This window comes from Lepidothrix coronata, unplaced genomic scaffold (assembly GCF_001604755.1).
Source record: "Lepidothrix coronata isolate B3197 unplaced genomic scaffold, Lepidothrix_coronata-1.0 Scaffold2, whole genome shotgun sequence".
NCBI lineage: Eukaryota > Metazoa > Chordata > Aves > Passeriformes > Pipridae > Lepidothrix > Lepidothrix coronata.
Window position 1 is genome coordinate 11,709,214 of NW_016690182.1, and position 17,578 is coordinate 11,726,791.

A 17,578-nucleotide genomic window follows, 5' to 3' on the forward strand; every position below is an offset into this window, starting at 1 on the left:
GTTTAGTGGACATTCAGCTGAAAGTTGGATTTGATGATCTTGGAGATCTTTCCAAACTCAATGATTCTGTGATTTTATGGTGTGAATTACAGAGGCTCAGGGGAGCAAACACCTCGTGGAACTGCTCTGACTGAAGGAAAAGTCATTTTCTGTATTACTTTTGATTTCAGAGTTGTATTTAACCTCAATGTGGAAGGAGAATTGAAAAAAGAGTAGGGTTTTGGCAGGTAATATTTTTATGCCTTTTTTTTCCCCCTTAGGAAACAATTTTCTCCTTTTTGAAGGGATAAAGAGCAATGGAAGTAGGACTGTTCAGTGGAGAATTCCATGTGGCAGAAGAATGGGCAGCATGGAGATTTCTGAGATGGTTTGGACATCACTTTCATCAAGTAGAAGAAATATTATACTAAAATATTTCATCAAAACTGAGACCTCATATGGATTATATATTGGAAAATCCAGAAAACAACCACTGAGGTTTTTTCCCAGAGCAGAGATCTTGTGTTAGAGGAGACAATGTTAAAATAACCAAGCCCCAGAAGGGACTAAAAGGAAAAACCTGAGATTAGAGCAGAGAGAAATTATCAGAATCTGTAAAAGTGATTTGATGAAGCCTTGTTTGTGTTCAAAATCTGTGCTTGTTTTGAAATCCAAAGAACTACTGTTAGTTACATTATTTTCTCAAAGGAACTTTATAGCCAGGAAACACCCAACACTTGTATCCCACTTTTAAAAAAACACTTTATACCATTCTGAAATCCCAAAAGACAGTGAAAACCCTTGGATTTGTGATGCTTGGGATTATTGGAATTAATACAAGTAGTTGGGCTTTCCCCAGGATGTTATTCTGGAATATTTGAATAATAGAACTTCTGGCCCAGGTGTTTGGGGGGTGTGTTATATGGGCACATATAACTCACAGGAGCACTGCAAGGTGGACTTGTGATGTCACCGTGATTCCTGGACATCCTTTGGCACCCAAGTGACTTTAGAAGGGCTGGAATTTCATCCCAGGCCAGGAGCAGCTGATGGAGGTGAGGTGGAGCAGCTTCAAGTCAGTGATGTAGAACTGAAAAAATTGTTTGTCATATAACTGATCTCATCAGCAGCCCAGGGCACCCAAATGTCACTTTGGATTTTCTCCTGAGTTTCCATTTACATCATTAATATATAGATAATATGTTAAGGTATTATCTTCAAAAAAAAGGAAAGAAATAATTTCTTTATGATATGGGCAATTTGTAGAAGACGTTCGTGTCATTTTGCATTCTAAATGTGATTTATATTTATAAATAAATTTGCATCAAACCTCCAGCTCGCGATGTCATAGTTCTATTTTATCTTTATTTCAGATGCTCAAGAAATGTAAATTATTTTTACAGCTACATAAAAGCTATCCAAAGCTGCCAGGAATAATGAGATACACATTGTGCCATGCAGCCATGAGAAATCCAGCAGTACCATGGTTACAGCCAAACTAGGAAGCCATGAGAAACCAGGGAATATCAGCACATATAGATTCCTCTGGGTCCATTTTGCAAACCAGTCTTGACTGGGAAAATTCATATGAGAGAAAATATTTACCTGAAGGATAAACAGGCCCTTAAAATGAGGAGGAACAGTTCATTTCTATGGCAGGGGTATATTGTATTTATTATATTGTTTATGGAACATCAGCCACAGTTGGGCCAGGCTCTGCATAAAAATAAAGATATCAGCATTCCTGGAACACAGAAGTGAGGTTTGCAAATGTTTGGTGGGTTTGCTGATGATGTTTGGGCTTACAAAATATGGCTTGGCCATGAGGGTGGCACCAGAGAAGGGACATTGATGTCCCCTCAGTCACTGTGGTAAAAGGTTCCAGTGCCATGGCTTGGGGCTGAATTATAGATTACAAAATGGGTTCCCCTCATTAGCAATGAACTCAAACAGGTGGAGATAATTAGGGCAAATGAGGGTGTGAAAAACCTCAGCTGATGGTAGTCAAAGCAAGGCAAATAAAAGGTGCAGTGAGGCAACAGGTTCCTTTCCCCATGAGGAGCTTTAAGGAACAAGTTGCCTGGATTTTGAAGAGGGTCATCCTCGTTTTCCGTGACTGACCGTGGCTGATGCAGGTAGGCCTCATCATTCTCTGGTTTTATCTCATCTCTGACTGTGTTTCCCAGTAAAACTGGGGGTTTGGTGTGAATTTTTGCTGTTAGTTTGCTGCTGGAAGTGTCTTAATCCACCCTACTCTTCAAAGCTAGAATGAGAAAAGCTGATATGCACAGCCCTGCTGACTTGTTGCTATTCCCTGTTTGCTGAGTTACAGTGGTCTTGCTTTAATTAAGCTCAGTATTAAGGTCAAGCAGTTCCAAGAGTGACCTGATGATCTTGGAGGTCTCTTCTAACCTTTAGAATTCTGACAGTGGCTGTGTGGCTGCTCCAAGGCTTTTTGCAGGAGAAGGGATGCAGAAGGCCAGGCAGTGATGATGGGATGTGTCCTGTGTTTTCTGGACGTTTAGAGGAGTCAGCTGTGATGAGCTCTTGGGTCAAGCCTAAATTTTGCAGAATGCCTGTTCTAGAACTGTCACTCCCATTTTATTTTGTGGCACCAGCCACAATCACCTGGTGACTTGGGATCTGCTGCTTTTCCCCTTTGGCTTTCCTCTTCCAGACAACAAAAGAAGCACCAGTTTTGTGCTAACTTTTATGCTGGCACCAGACAGGACCATGTGTGATGCTGAGCCCCTCATTGAGAAGGTGCTGAGCTGTTTAAGCCCTCCAGGTCCTCAGCACCCTGGAGAACTGATCCCTGTGATGCTCAGCTTTCCCCAGAGTGTGGACAGCAGCTTGCAGGGAGCAGGGACAGCCTCAAACTCGAGTCAAAAGCAACTCTTTGTTGTGCTGAATCGGGGCAGTGAATGTTTGTGCATCCCAGAGAGCCTGGCCGGGCCTGTTGACTCCTAAGGACCACTCATGTGCCTTAATTGGGGCTGTGCATGAATGCTCAGCTGGGTGGGAGCAGCACAAACATCCCTGAATGTCAAGCTCTCTTCTGTGCTATTTTGTAAAGCTAATGACCAGCAGGCATTAAAAACCCCTGTTCTGCTCTTTGGAGATGCTGAGGCATCTTGTTTCATATTTGTAAAGGTGAATGCCTTCACTTTAAAAGAAAATGTCTTTATTTTGGAGACGTCGGAGCATAGAAAAATGCAGTGCTGTAAACTTAATGCCCCTGGAAGCTTTAAGATGTTTTAATATGTCCATAACTTTAGAAAAAAGGAAAATAAAAAGAGATAATGCTGCTTAGAAACATTTAAAAACAAAAAATCATGCTCAGCAGACAGCTCTTATGACAAGGCTCTGCCCAGAGTGAATTTTTATGCTTGAGTTATAAACCCTTGAAAAATGGGGATCCTAATACAAAAGCTGACACAGCTTTAACCAAAGCAGCTCTAGTAAGTGCTGCTGTAATTATTTGCTCATTAATTACAAATTTTGCAAGACATGAGAGTAACACAAATTGGAAAATAGGAATAATTATCAGTAATAATGCCACAGAAGCTGGACACACTGGAAGTATCTTCCTCTTTAAATTTAATAATAGCAAGACAGCTAGAAAACTAATAAGAAATACATAATTGAAAATTAACCTTGCAAATCTGCTGCTAATAAACCACGGTCCTCTTGTGCTGCAATAATTTTACACAGCCCTTAATTTGCATTTCAAGTGTTATTCCAGGTAATACTTTGTGCCTTCACAACAATTAATATGTCTTTGAATTCCAACAAGAATGCAACGGTTGGATTTATCCCAGCTGAGGAGTAGGGAGTGGGATAGACTGGAGTTTTTAGCAGCTCAGGGCTGGAATGGCTGGAACCCCAGTGTACAATGGTGATTTTTGTGCTGGCTGTGGTGCCTCAATGCTGTTTTGTTGCTGTTGAATTCGAGTATTGTAGTGTTTCATCCTTCCCTTGTGCACAGACATCACTTGGGCTGTTGGATCACTTGCACTTTCTCGTCCTCAGAGATGCAAGACTCGGTTACTTGGGGATGATTTAAACGTCCATGTGTTGGTAGCAGGAGGTGGGTGGTCCTTGAATACTCTGCTCCAGCTTTTCCTGTGGTGTTCGAGTGGTTTTCATGGATCTCATGGAGGCAGGGCTGGATACCCTGCCCAGCAAATCCCAGTGTAAGTCAGTGTAGCCTCTGCCTTAATGGAAAAGTGCTGCTTTGCCTCGTGCCTGAGGTTTTTCTCCATTCAAAAGCAAGTGGCACTTCCTTATGGGTGTTTTATATCTGTTGCCAATTGACAAAAGTCTTAAATCAACCAATTTGCAAGTAAGGATGAAGAGAATTGTTTACTCACAACGCAGATTGAGTCAACTGCTCTTGCTAAATATCTCCCACTCATAAAATAAACCTGATATATATCTCTGCCTGCACAGAAAAATCACAGCCAAGAAGTGTTTCATAATTTTGGAGCTCGTATCTAGTGAGCTCTGAGTGCTCAGCTGAGGGGAAAAAAAAAGATCCTAACAAAGAGAATCATCCCTGAGTGCAGGCTTGTATTATATTGCAATAGTGGCAGTGAAGGTATATGCAGGGATTCAAAGTTGTGCATGACCAAGCAGCTTAAAAAAAACCAAACACAACAAAATAAAAATAGAAAATAACCCAGAGACCCACAGTGTTTGGCATCAGAGAGGAGGAACATGGTACACAAACAACTGGGTTAAGAGTGTGCACTCCAAGCAGTGTTTCTGCACAATTCCAGACTCCATCGAGGGCTGCATGTAAAATGTTGGCTTCTTTGTGCAAACCCACAAATCCCAGGGAAAAGGCCATGTGGGGTCAGTGTTTCAGCTGTTTGTGTGCTCACTTTATGTAAGAGGTTAGCAGCAGTGTGCTTTTTGTCCAAAGCCAGCAATAGCAGGAACAGCTTGTTTCTGAAAGGGTTGTGGCTCCCCTAGTAGTGTTAGAAGGGGTCCTGAAATAAACCTCGAATGGGGATAGTCTTTGATTTGACCTTTCCTGCATTTATTTGGCTGTAAGTGTGTGCTCAGTGCAGTGTTTGACTCCTGTCACTGCCTTCAGCCTGTGCAGCTCCAGCACCACAGATATTTTCCCTACATCTCAGTATGTTTCAGGGAATTTAAAAAGCATGGCAGTGTGGGACAATAAGGCATTTTGGTTGCCCAAGGTCTTCCTGCAGAGGAGCTCGTGGGGTTGGACTGAAAAGCAAACCTGGGTGAAGTCCCAGCAGCATCACAGCTCTCCACGGCTTCAGTCCATGGAGGGAGAGGGGGGTGTTGTCTCCCTCCAAATGCCTTTGAAATCAGGTACATATCAAAAAAGAGAAAAATGAAACATTACTTTCCAATCTCTTCTGCTTTGGGGCAAACCATGGAAAGCTGTTGGAGCAGTGGAGTACAGCTTATTTTGAGGGTGGGGAGGCCCTGGCACAGGTTGGCCGGAGAAGCTGTGGCTGCTCCATCCCTGGGAGTGTCCAAGGACAGCTTGGACAGGGCTTGGAGCAGCCTGGGCTAGTGGAAGGTGTTCCTGCCCAACTTAAACCATTCCATAATTCTATGATTTGTGTGAACTCAGTGTGACCATCCCTGACTTCAACCTTGTGGATGTGAGGAAAGTTTCACTTGACCCATGAAGATTTGGAAATGGAGGGGAGGAAGGCTGGGTGTTCCTCAGCTTAACCCTGGTCAGGATTTAAGCACTGCATTTATAAATGTAAGAACTGATGAGACACAGACAAGAGATGACCCAGTGAAGGGCTCTGGAAGACCCTTTGATGCAGCTTCCATTCCACACGTCTGTAGGTCCTGTTGGAAGTTCCCTGCAAGACCAGAGCAAGTGCTGGGGGTCTGCTGGGTTTTCCATGGGAATTCAGAAGCTTGTCCAGCCTCCCAACCCAAGAGGCACTGAACACAGACACATATTGGGTAGAGAAAGCTTTGGGAGCCAAATGGATGAATATGAGTGGGGAATTCGCAGTCACAGCTCCAACCTTAAGAAAAAAGGAGATGGAAAATGCCCTCTCCTTCTGAAAACTGGGAGGCTGTGGGGGAAATGTGCCTCTTAATGATGCTCCTGAGGCAGCCCCTGTCAGTGAATCCCAATCAGTATTCTGTTCATCCCTGCTTTCTCAAGGAAAGACATGAAGGAGCAGTGTAGCCAAAAGGAAGCTATTTTTAGAAGATGGAGAGATGGTTTTTCCCCCCCCCCCCAAACCATTCTGCTGTTATTTATGTTGTGTGGTTCTTGAGTTATTTATTTCAGTGGGAGCTGATGCAAAGTGGGATGGGTTTTAATGTGTGGAGGGATGGTGAAATCCATCCTACAGCTGTCCTTGTTATTCAGGGCTGGCTTTGAAAGTCTTTCCAACCTGCAAATGGGATGGGGCTTTTTGGACACTCTCGAGGTGTTGCTGATGGCCAGGGATGTTTGTTGTCCCAGTCCCTCCAGTTTCCAACACACTGAGCATTCTCCCGTGGTTGTCGCTGCAGATATATTCTAACCTGCCACTAAACTTGCCCATATGCATTTTTAAAACACTGAAAAGGAACCGATAATTCCAAGTGCGCTCCAAGGTAAAAATAAAAAACGTTAACACTTTGCATCGATCAAAGCTAATTTATGCAAACTGGGCTCTGCTGGCAACTGCAGCAAGGTAGAAATGGTGACATCATCGAGCTTGAGCTCTGCCAACCTGGGTTAGTGGTGCAGTGACAGTGGAGTGATTTAGATATTATGATCTCACTTAATATTTCATACTTAAAACGCAGCCTAACCTGTAATTCAGGGTTATACGAAGTGCACGTTGTGGAGTTGTTCCAGAACAGATTTTGACACAAACTTTGCAGTGAAAGGGAATGTTTGAGTGACACACATATTGCATATGCTGTTACTCTGGAAGGCTGCTGAAAATCCTCTCAGAAGGGAAAACTTACTGTGGAATGTTTTCTATTTTATATATAAGTGTGCGTGTACATAGACACATGCACAGCAAAGGGTGGAAAATCTGGCTTAAGCTTTCGGCTATGAAATCATCACAGGAGAACAAAATCACTTGGATCAAGCAAATATAGCTGCAGGTTTTGAATCCCAAACCCTGCCCCTCTCACAACAACGACAACAAAACACTGGAGATGTGGTGGGTCAGGAGTTTGAACTTTTAACACCAATTTCAGAGTCCAGCCTCTCTTAGAGAAACAGTGCTGAAGTGACCTCCCATTCAGTGAGGGAGGGATTGCAGCTGGTCTGAGAAAACATCAAGTAAAGCACCAGGAAAAGAAAAGCTGCTTGTACTCGATGCTTTGGCTCCCCAGGTGTGCAGCTGATGGCAGAGGATGTGCTTCTCCCCAAGCCTCAGTGGCAGCCCCTGCACTGAGCTGGGAGCCTTCCATTGTCTTGCTCATCTCACTCTTATTTATTTTACTGTTAATTGTAAGAGAATTGGAAGAACAATGGGAATAACCAAGTTTTCCTAGTTTAGCTTGTCTGAGTGTGTTGGTGAGGAACAATATCCAAGATAATTGGTTCTAGGCTATAGGACAGGCTCACAAAGGGCTTCCACTCAAAACCATAGGCATCATACTTATAAATATTTTGGATAAAACACTGTGGATGTAGGAGGGATAGCCTTGGCCACTGCAGTAGGAATTTGGGACAGATGAACCATGAAATCCTTTTCCTATTTGTGTGGGTTTAGTCAGCCCTGAGGCCCTCTAAAGGATAGGAAGGAATGGTTTGGGGCAAGTTTTTCTCCAGGACTATGGTGATGTTGGCACTTGCAGTTTAGTTAAGTCTAAGATCTGCAATAATTCATTCTTGAAGACCTTAAGGATCAGTATTGCAGCTCTTTTTTGGAAAGAACAAGGACAATGAGTATCCCAGAAAGAACATGGTCAAGCCTTGAGCCTGTAAACTACCTCGTTGTCTGGGAAAATGGCCTTTTTCCTCCTCCAAGACTGTCATGTTCGTGTCCTGAAGCCAGGTCTGGTTGCTCATTGTTGGCCACCAGCAACCTGTGTTTGAAAGCACATTTTGGGGGTTACTCAGCGTGTCTGAGGCTGAGACATTTCATACTTAGGGAGGGTGGGTTTCATTGGTAAAGTTGTTTGCACCCACATTTGAGAACGTTTTGCGTTGACATTTTCTAAACCAGGGGAATGACCTTGTCACTGCTATAAACACTTATCAAAACCAATCAATATTAGTTCAAATGCTTAAAATACAGTGACATAAGAATTATTCAACAATGTATGATTCTTTAAGTTGAATTAGGATGAGGGGAGTGCCAACTCAGAATTCTAGGATTTTTGATTTACTTAAATGCTACTTTAGGAGTTTTTTCAGTCCCCAGTGAATTTCTCCTGTTTCTTACAGCTAATAGGAAATTTTATGGGTTTTCGATCAGAATTAGTTTAAGCCACTAGAAAACATCCTTTGTTCCTATATTGATAGAAACCCAGTATTCTCCTTTCTTCCTGTTTGGCCTCCTCTGCCCTGGATGCAACGGGAGTAAACACAGTGGAAGGATTTGTATTACCAGCAAAGAAGAACAATTGCAGCAGTGTTTAAATTCACAAGGTTTGAGGATTGTAATTGGAGTTTATTTGAGGGTGGGGGGAGGAAATGTTTATGCCACTTCATTTTTAGAGGTTCTCTATTTGTGTTCCCCGTGCTTATCACACAGGGACAAACGTTTTCCCATCTAACGGAAATAATTCTGATTCTATTCCAAAAAAAACAGCCTGGAAGCCATGAGATCCCAGGAATAGGTTTCTCCCTCTAGTGGCAGCAGAAAGGGAGATACAGAGCTCTTGGACCAGGTAGACTCATTCTTTTTTAATTTTTTTTTTTTTTTTTTGGAGAAAATCAAATGAGGTAAAAGCTGCTGGTTTTTTACAGCTTCAAAGAAATATTCACATGGCACAAAATATCTGCAGCTGCCTCATGGTTCTCCTTAGTCATGGAAATACTTGTAAAACCAGATACTGAAACAAGGGTGTTTAATTTTTTAAAAGGCCTCCAGGCTCAAAGTACAACAGAGACAAGTTGATAAACAAAAATTATGATGACTTCGGTGTCCTGCTCTGTCCTGTTGGCAGAACCATGGAGCAGACACTGCATTTAGGAATAACTCCTGGAACTAGCTCAGCACCCCTCCCTGCAAATAATGCCTGACATTGGGTAACCTGTGGAGGGATGGGGATATTCAGAGAATTGTCTTTGTGGGCATTTGAATCCTGTGTGAGGCCACTGTGTTCCTCTGACATATAAAATGCAACCCCACACGTGTTCTCAATGACTAAACCACCCTGGAAGTGTCCAAGGCCAGGTTGGACAGGGCTTGGAGCAATCTGGTCTAGTGGAGGGTGTCCCTGCCCGTGGCAAGGGGTGGAACTGGGTGATCTTTAAGGTCCCTTCCAACCCAAACCATTCTGATCCTATGAAATCTCTCTCTTCTCTTTATGCTTCCTGTCTTCTCATTTTGCTTTAACTACCCAAGAAAAGCATAAAACCACTGATACTTGTTTCTGGTGGGCAGGAAGGTTGCTCTGTGGAGGGAGCCTGGCTGAAACACTTGGTTCCTGGTTGGCTTCTGAACCTCTGTTGTTGATAGTTTAGTCCTCATGACTCAGTCACTGCTTCTTGTGAGCCTATTTCAGTGTGAAGTCTTACTTCAGTAGAAGAGATTACATGAAGGAGATGTTGAAATAGCACCTTAAATTCAGGGAGAATGTGTCCTTCAAGCTCTAATGCTGAAAATACTGTTCAGCAAAGGATGTTCAGCTACTATAAACAGAAAATCCAGTAAGACACCCCCAACCCCAGTATGGCTGGGGTGCAGCTCAGGTTTCCTTTGACGTGTGGTGATAACACAAGTCCATGTGTTTAAGTTTCTCTGTGTCCTTGGGCAGCTCCAGCTGGGCTCTGGGAGTGAAGAGCTCTGCCTTGGGAAGGCCCAAGGAGTAAAATATGGCCAGAGTCTGTAGGGCACCTTATTCCATGCATGGAGTCCCCTGGGACACAGGAAACATCCCCTGACCTGTGAGGTCATGTGCGTTAGTCAGTGAATTGGAAAGTCTTCAGCCAGGGAGGAACTTGGTGACTTCTGAGTGAAATGCAAACTCTGTTCCTTCCAGCTGGGGTTGAGAATTATCAAGGCAGCCTAATTCCAGCTTCTTTCTGCAAAACCTACCAATATTTCCTGTGCCCTTTCTGCAGGCTGTTGCTCTGGGACCCGTTTTGTGTTAGGACTTGGAGGAGAGGACTTACCACGGGAAGTCTGGATTCTGGCAGGGCTGTGTGTGCCAGATGGATGGTGGTGGCTGTCTGAGCTCACTGAGGTTGGGAGACCTCCTGGCAAAAGGTTGTATTTTCCTGTCAGCTGGTCCTCAGGACCAGCTCAGCTCATTCCAGAGTTTGCCCAGGAGCCACCACTGTGCTGGAAGGTTCCTAAGGGCACTGATCACCAGCAGTACAGAAAACTCATTGGGACTTATTTCTTCCATGTCATCTTCTACGAGATGGCTTAAATATTAGTTACTTTCCAAATCATAAATCAATATTTTAGGCTTTTAACACTGTCTCTCCTTTGGATAACACCTTGCCCTCACTGTGGCAGATACCTGGGCTGCTTTTCCAGCCTCTTCTTTCTCTACCGTACCTGAAAACAGTTCTAATTTTATTTTTACCTCCCTGTAAAGTTTCTTTTCATTCAGTGCCTTTGCTTTTCTTATCGCTTTTTTTGCTCTCAACTTCATTATGCAATTGTTCCAACCCTGCTCTGTACTTGATGTTTTATAACTCGTGGCTGCCTTTTCTTCCACTGTTGATTATTTTACATTATGATGTTCCTTCACACTGGCTTTATGGAAAAAAAAAATAGCAAAACCAACTTGAACATTCCCTGTGCAATTACTGGGAGGTGGCCCACGTAACCCTCGGGCATACATTCATTTATCTTTGAACACTTGCTATTTCCTCTGGGTCCTTTCTCTCCCCAGCTTTATCATGCCGAATGTCACCCTGCACTTGGGCTCCCAACTTTCCTAAAATCTAATCTACTTGTTTACTAACTTCTGGTTGAACATTAATCCCAGTGAAGTCCTTCAAGGCTGCAGCCCTGAGTCTCCCCCACACTCACATCCCACCTTAATTGCTGCTGGAGGAATTACTGCTTACAGAAACCCATCCTCTTCCCAGCCATACTTCAGATGATGGAAATAACATCTGCAGTTGGAACCCCCTGCACGTTAAAGAAATGGTTTTTCCCGACATCCACAAGTGTTGCTCACATCTTCTCCCCCTCTCCGAATTTTAGCCTTTCCCTCTGATGTGGTCTCAGCCTGAACCTTTAAGCTTCTGCCTAATTTTAAGCAACTGGGATGTGGGTCTCAACACAAGTACTGCAGTTCTGGCACTTCCATAAACTCCCTTAAAAAAGAACCAACTTGGGTTGATAAGCACAAACTCTTCATGTTAATAAATATGTTAATCAACAAAAGTCTTGTAACAGACTCCAGATGTGCTCTGGACTTTTCTAGACTTGCAAAACTATCTTTTGGAAACTCTCAGTGGCCACTTCCAGTAAAAGTATTTCTTTATACCCACGTAAAATCAATTCCCAATGCATATAAAATGCTTTCAGCATTGAAACTTTATAAATGTGTTTGTCTTGTTCTTCCAAATCTTTGTCTAATACTGAAGTTATATGTAATTAACACATTTAATATTGACTGTATTGACCTCATCAATGTCACGGCTTATTAAGTTTTTTATCACTTAATGCTTCCTTTTCCTCTCTGTTGAATGATCACATACATTTGTTTATCATAAATTCTGAGTACATATATTTTGGAAAATAAAACTGAAATGCCAAGTGCTGTTGAAAAAAACATTTTCAAGAGCAGTAAAAAGATGTGTCTGGGTGTAGTTAAATTTTTATAAAGTGCAACATGAAAACATGTCTTTACCTTCATTGCTTTTTCTATCTCCCACCTACTGCTTTTTCCCTCTGAAAGGCAGCAGACAAAAATAAGAAGGAATATTTCTTGTGTTAAATGAAAACAACTTAAACATCTTTTTATTTATTTGGCATTTAATCTCAGGTGAAAACTTGCATTCAGAACACGTGCTTTCCATTCAAATTGGAAAAGTATCCTCACAAATAAGTATTTGTTTGGAGGGGGAGCAATGTAAATGTTGCATTTCACAATAAATATTTCTGTAGTGAATTTGAATTGATTCACCTGTCACTTTTTTTTTTTTCTCAGTAAAATGCAAAATCAGATCAGCTCAGATCTTGCTTATTTACACGGTCAGCTTTCATTTATCATTAGTTCTATTGAGTACTAAGGCTTTTAGTGCAGGAGATACCTCTTCCACTTAATGGATAATCATTTAGTGGAATATAATTTAAAAGGATTTATCTGGTATCTCTGCCATGCTCTAACCTCACCCCAGCATGATGAACTAGCTCCAGGAAAAGGATTAGCACTTTCTGGGGGCTTTTGCCTGGGTATTTGTTCAGTCATTAGTTCAACATCCAGCTTGGCCAAAGCACTTTGTGATCCACAATCAGGGACTTGACACAGCATAAGTATTTCTGGGTTTGGCTGCACTTTCCATCAGACCACTTTGTGTCAGGTAATTCAATAGGATTTCAATCCAAACCATGGCCTCTTTTTAATTAGAAGATAAGAGCAAGCAATTGAAGGCAGACCTGGAGAGGCAGCGTGTGAGACGAGGGGCTGGGAGCTGCACCTGGGGAAGAGACAAAAGAGTGAAGGAAAACAAGGTCTTGAGCAAGTTATGGGAAGAGACTGGACAGATCAGGAGAAGAATTTTATTTTGAAATACAGTGAAGGGCCAAGAGGGGAAGAGGTTATTTTTCTCAGGAGAAAAATCTTTTGCTTTTCTGGGCACCGGAGCTGTATCTCAGAGAAGAACTCTTAATTAGGACTGCAAGCTTGCTGTAGCTTCTTTTTACGCTCACAGAATCTCAAATGATGAAGAAATCTGACTTCAACCTGCTTTCCTTCTTCCCAGTGCCCTCCCAGTGCAGTCCTACAAGGTGTCAACAGTGGCACAGCAATGTTAGAATCCATCTCCAATGCCTTTCCAGCACAAGGTGGATGGTGTGACAGGCTGAGTTTGCATCAAAGGGGTGAAGGTTCCCCCAGAAAATTCTGCAGGAGGAACAGAGAGGGCTGTTGTGCAGGTCCAAGTATGTATTTTTTTTCAAGGAGTGTCTGAGGATATTTTCAGAGATGTTTGGACTGAAGTTCTGGGACAGTGACAGCTGCTCATTGAGCTGAAAGCTGGACCTGGACTCCCCAAACAAAAGTTTAAGGGCAAAACCTTTGAATTAATACATCTTTAATAACTGAACAAGTGCAAGATTCTGCAGCAGCATGGCTTGACTCTGCTTTTTGTGCTAAATATGGAAAACCCAGGCTTCCTATGGCTTTAATTGGGTTTTGCTTCAGCCAGCCTGTGTCCACCTGGGTTTCTGAGCTGTCACTGCTGGGGAGGAGGATCTTCTCCCCAGCTCCTGCTGAAGCTCAGTGTCAGCAGGGCATGGCCAGGGTTGGAATTGAAGGTGACAAGAGGGCTTTGATTTTTTTTTTTTTTTTTTTTAACCTGCTATTTTCCTCTAATTTTTCTATTCCTCTCGTTGCTAAAAGAGAACTCCTAAACCCCAAAATAACAAAACCCACCCACAACACCCCCTCCAAAACTACACGTGGCAATTTTTGTGATCTCTTATGTTTGGAAGGGATTAAGAAAGACTGTTTTAATCTTTCCTGTAGCATAGAAAGTGCTGCAGAGCCAGCCAGCAATCCAGAGTCTGTTATGTTTTCCCTGATGCCTGGAATTGAAATGCTGTTTGATTTTTATTTTATTTTTTTGGCAACTTTTCTTCTTGAGGAAAGAACTTGAGTGCAATCAATTAAAGAAAGGATCTGATTTGCTTTGTAATTGTTTTTCTGTCTGTATGAATGATGTAAGGGCATATTGGAAGAATTTACTTCACTACTCTGTCTTTTCCAAAATAACAGGTTTACTGGTTGATTTATGGGTTGTTTGTTTTGTTTTTGTTGTTCTGTCTGTAGGTGAGAAAAAGGTTAATTTGCTTGAGAAATCATGTCTATGCCAGAGAAGGTCAACTTGTTCCATCATCATGTTCTGCCATTGGAGGCTGACCTGGACCTAAACACGAGGTTTAAGGGAAGGATTAGACATCCTGTTTTTCTGCATGCTTTTCCCACCATTTGTTTCCTCCTGATTTTTGGTAGTTTCTCAGAAAAGGCAGGAGAATGTGACCCCCAGGAATGGTTTCTGCTCCCTCTAAAGTCGTATTTTTGACACGAAACCTCCCAGCACTGTGGTGGCTGTGTCAACTGTGACTGACCAAAAGTCAAAATACCAAGAAGTCTGTTTGTGAGTTGTGTTTAAAGCAGTGAAGGGCTGTGCAAGAATAATAATTGGGGAAGACGGGGAATATTAAATGAGTCCAAGAGCTGTCCATGAGCATAAGAAGAGAGTGGCCATGTGGCTCCTGGGGATGTCCAGCTCCTCTTCCTTGGCTCCTTCACTGCACTATTCCTATGACTCACAGGATGTTCATCACAAATGCTGAAGGACCAAGGCATTGTTGGAGCTTAAACCTTTTGCAGTGCCATAAAAGTACTACAAAATTAAGGATTTTCATATTTTATTGGGTTTTTTTTTTTCTAGTAGAAGAAGTTTAATAATATACCAGACCTGGGTGTCTGATTCCCACTTTGTGCTTTTGTGGATGTGACATTGGTGTCCAGGTACCAAGAGATGCTGCAGGAGGGACTAGAAAGAAAATAAGCATATTTTTCCCCCTTCCTTTTACTGGAGAAGTATGTAAAATGTGGTTGGAGTTTGTCAGGATGGAAACAAATGTCTTACTTTGCATGCAAGACTTCAGGATCTTTTCCAGGTATAACATCCCCAGCACTAAAGGGGATAAAAACATTATTTTGCATAATTTAAAATTTTTGATGAAAAATAGCATCAAAGTGACACCTGAGGCTCCACATCCATTTCCTTTGATAAGAGATGGAAGCTGGTCAGTCCTGGTTTTGTCATTTATTTGTGCTGATTCACAGGGTGGAGGAATGGCAGGAAGGGTTTGTTATCCAGTAACTTCTGAGCTTTAGGAGCAGAGCTGGTATTAAAGACTCCTGGATTTGCTTCTGGTTTCCTGTACATCAATATAAAGCTGTGATGGGCTCTTCATACACTTCCAAGTCAAAACACATGATATTTATTTTTGGTAGTTTTATTTTTAAAAATTATTTTTCTTGAAATAGCTGTTAAAGCATTTTCAGTATAAGTGGTGAATTTAAACACTTGCATTCGTGCATTCACTTTAAATTTTAGGAATACACAGCACAACACACAACAGTTCCTACTATAGCTTTTAAAAACCCACAGAATTGCTCTTTGCTTTCCCCTCCTCTGAGCAGATCATATATCGAGCCCTGTTTAACTCCGAGAAACACATGCAGAAATCTGCCATAAACAGAGGCAATCAGGCCTCCCCCTGCCCTTGAGCCTTCACAGAAAGGATGTATGAGTTGGAATTTTCAAGTACATATTATGGAGTTTATTGCCAGCGGAGTCTGCATAGATCAATATTCAATATAGCTGCAAACACACGTCCTTCACACACGTGCTGGATGCCCTTTGCTGGGGCAGCCTGGCCAGCAGCTCCTGAAACACCATTTACAGCAGCCCAGAAATAATAAACCATCATCTCTCTGCTTGCCCCAGCTCAGGGTTTGTTCAAACAGATGCTCAGAGGTGAGATTTTTGCACTTCTGAGCCACCTCCTATTTGATTTTTTTTTTTTAATGTGAAATATTTAGGGTAGGGGGGAGTTTTTTCCTCTATACTTTATATACTATATACTTTTTTCATTGCTGGCATTTATTGGGAATTGGTGTTTTCGGTTTGTTGGAGGGAAAAAGTCAAACAAAGTGCTACTTGTAGATCTTTTTGCTTTGTTGGTTGAGACAGCCCATGGATAACCAGAGAGCAAGGTCAACTGGGGCCAAGGCATCAGTCTGTTAATTGGCATCTTTCAAGAAAGTTATCCAAAGTCTGAATATTCCCACTCAATAAACTGCAGCAATGCCAAATCTTTGGGAGGAGAGTTCTCCCAACCCCAGAAAAGGTCTTTATTTTGCCTCTGTGTTGATTACAAATCCCTTTCATATATAACTTAAGGGGAAAATTTGTGTTTGGTTATTAAAATTAGGGTTAAAGTGCCGCATATGGGAATTTTTGTCTATGTTGCTGTCTCTGGTTCAGTTCTTTGGACTGAACAGGGAGTCTATAGGGATCTGAGGGCTGTCAGTGGTGAGAAATGGGATTGTTATAATGCAGAAGAGTCTTTATCCAATTGTTTATGATGTGTTGGAAGGGCTGTGCATGAGGAATAATTGTCAGGGAATAAAACTGCTGGCAGTTCCCTCTTAACCCACTTCCACAGCACATACTTGAAGTGCCATGAAAGCCTAAGCAACCCTCAGAATAAACCAGGGATTTGTTTCCTTCTGTGTGAATTTCCTGGTTTGAGATGTCAGGCAGGCAGGAATAATTATTACTGGGAGAAGATGGGAATTCTTCCCTCCAATATCCTCGTTCGTTCGTTCACCAGGAGAACAATTAACGACAACTCACTAATGGCTGCAAGACTTGATTTTCTCTTTCCAGTGGCTTGTGCAGCCCCAGGTTTCCCATTGCCTGGGTACTCCCTGGCCCAAATTCCTTTGGCAGGGATGCTTGGGATGCTGCAGGGACAGGAGCTTCCCCAGCAGCAGATTCCCAGCCAAGAATAGGTTGGAGCTCTTGGCACTGAAGTGATGTCTGTGAGTAGCAGAAATCACAGCCTGACTCCAGCAAAGGAAGAGCAGTTGTGTTTTTAATTGTGTCACTAATTACCACGGGTTTGGAGGGGGACAGAGGAGAGTGTTTGGGTTTCAGGACTGAGGAGAAGGATGGGAGACTTCCTAGCTGAGCAAATATTTGCTGTAAGATGAAACCAAGATGGAACAGGGAAACAGAAGGATCTGAAAAACAAATAAGCTCTAAAATGAAAGTAAAACTGAAATTGCTCTGTCTAGTCTCCTTGTCAAGGTTTTTGCTCTACCTGTGGGTAGAGCATTGATTATTAAAGGGTCAGTCTCTCAGAATTTAGCTTTTACCATTTTTGGAGTGATTTACCCAGCTGTAAATGTGCACATGAGATGTTTGGTGGAGCAGAGGAGTTGTCTGAGGTGGGGTGAAACAGGTCTGTGCTGTGATAAACTTTAATACAGGTTTCACAACTTAAGTTTGGCAGTGACCAACGTTCCCTGCTCTGTTTTACTGACATGGTGGCCCAAAGATGCATCTTCCAACCCCATCACCAGGGTAGGGGGACTAAACAACATAGATCAGAGCCTCCTGTACTGCTGGTGTGGTGCAGTGGTGACAAGCACAGTGACTTGGTTGGGACAGCACTAAATGTGTCCAAAACCCTTTGGA

General features: G+C 42.4%; 2 long non-coding RNA genes across 2 annotated transcripts in view; one reads left to right on the plus strand and one right to left on the minus strand.

The window, feature by feature from the left end:
• LOC108499337 overlaps nt 1-1,297 on the plus strand; it is an 86,754-nt gene extending 85,457 nt beyond the window's left edge. The window contains exon 8 of the long non-coding RNA XR_001875516.1: nt 261-1,297. This is a non-coding gene — a long non-coding RNA (uncharacterized LOC108499337). The remainder of the gene's footprint in view (nt 1-260) is intronic.
• A 3,864-nt stretch (nt 1,298-5,161) lies between these two features.
• LOC108497347 lies at nt 5,162-9,976 on the minus strand. Its single transcript, XR_001874766.1, has 3 exons — nt 9,731-9,976; nt 7,933-8,028; nt 5,162-5,313 (listed from the first exon to the last, which is right to left on the minus strand). It is a non-coding gene; the product is annotated as an uncharacterized LOC108497347 (long non-coding RNA).
• Nucleotides 9,977-17,578: the final 7,602 nt, after the last annotated feature.